The sequence below is a fragment of the Eurypyga helias genome, unplaced genomic scaffold (assembly GCF_000690775.1).
Source record: "Eurypyga helias isolate BGI_N326 unplaced genomic scaffold, ASM69077v1 Scaffold6213, whole genome shotgun sequence".
In the NCBI taxonomy this organism is placed as follows: Eukaryota; Metazoa; Chordata; class Aves; order Eurypygiformes; family Eurypygidae; genus Eurypyga; species Eurypyga helias.
The window spans coordinates 25,727-27,614 of NW_010241737.1; positions in this window are offsets into that span (position 1 = coordinate 25,727).

Below are 1,888 nucleotides of genomic sequence, written 5' to 3' on the forward strand. Positions count from 1 at the left end.
TTCTGGTTATAAGAAACTGCACGCTGTCAGCTGAACACTTTAGGCTGGACATATTTATTTGTTTTTGAATGGCAAGGCACCTTCTCAAGCCAAATTGATCCAACCACCTGTTTTAAACTCATTTATGAATCTCCAGGAGGAGTTTTGCCGTGGTGTAACTAACTCATTTGAAAATCCACCTGTTTGCCTAACCACTGCAAACCTGGGCCTGGATCGATCTGGTCTGGAGTCAAGGAAAGACCACAAGCCAGCAATTTTGCAAAGTTATTTTTAAAGAAATCCTCACAGGATCCACTCCAGTGGTAAGATTTTTTTGGTGTAGATCTTGGTACATGTAAATGAGAAACAATAATTACTAACGATCTTCAAACCATGCTTCCTCCCACAAGCAGTGGTATAATTATCATTCACAGATGATTACTCATTTTTATCTGCTTTCAATAAAAAAATTAGTAAATCTTAGGCAGTGAAAGCTCCTAAGATGTTGCTGAGCTGCAATCTGATACAAAGTAGGACTCAGCGCAGATTTCATCTTGTCTTTAGTCAGACATAAATAAAATTCTCTGTCATGGTAAAATACCCATATTTCTTGTAAACAACAAGAGTAGATGCTACTCATCTGTAATAATTTGCAATAAATAATACTCTAAATTTATACTAATTTGTTTTAAAGAGACAATTGAATTAAAAGTAACTTTTAAACTCATCATAAGCTCATAATGCTGTAGACCCTTAGCATCATGGTTTTAAACAGTCCCTTTTATTTTACACTACACAAAACACCCATGTAAAGTTCAGCTTATTCCTTGAAGTTCACTTCACTTTCCCCTTTTCATGAACTACTTTAAATCCTGAAATGCTTAACCTATGAACACTGAAGGCTGTATTTTCCATACCCTGGAGCCAGAACACATGGGTAGCTGTATACTGTAGTCTTTTTTGGGGCAGAATCTGTAGTAATCAGTTGTACAACCCTACACTGTCAAAACATGTAAGTGCTGCCCTTCCCACCAAACTGTGGCAGGAAGACCTTCTCTCTGTGCCTCCTCTTTCTCCAGAGATGAGTTATGGAGATGGAAACCTTCTTCCACTGTAAATATGTGCCTGACAGTGAAGAAAAGAAAAATATATTAATTTGTCTTGGAGACTGTATTTGTGTAAGTGCTGAAATGAGCTAGCTTGCGTTCCAGAAACACCACGCTACATTAACCTGGAGTGCTGAACGGGTTAATTCACCCAGCCAAGCAATAAGGTAAATTCTCCACCATGGAGTTCCCAGTCCCTGCAGCGAGACAGCCTCGTTATGTGAGTTAACCTGATTAAAGCTGGCTGACATGCATCAGCATCCCTGGTACGTGGGACACCTGCGTTAACAGAGGCACGCAAGCTTGTTTGATGGCCCTGCAGCAGCATTTGGTTGCTCCAGAGCTGTGCTTATCATCTCAGTGCAGAGAAGGGGCTCTTGATCCCTGGTGATTTCCTAATTTAGTAGATAGCCAAACCCAGGAGACATGTAATCTGCACACTTAAGCTCTCATCTGGGAAGAAAATACAGTCTGCACAGGTTGCTGAGCCTTGCAACCTTCACGCTTAGCAGTTACTCTCATGTAGAAAGGTTGTTCTCCGATTAATTCTTTTCTTTAGAAAACTTATGGTTAAGACTGTCTTACTTGAACTTCATATTTCTAAATGCTTTTCACCAGTAAAGAAGACCTTTTCTCTGCATTTTGTTTCATGTATCTTTGTACACGCATCTTTACAAGATGCCATGTTACCAACATTCCCTCTCCTGTGTTTTTGACTAAATTTTTAAAGCTTTTAATTTTTTAACCTATGCTGTTTTATAAGGTTGACCATGGCACCGACCCCCACTATAGATTTTTAAAGA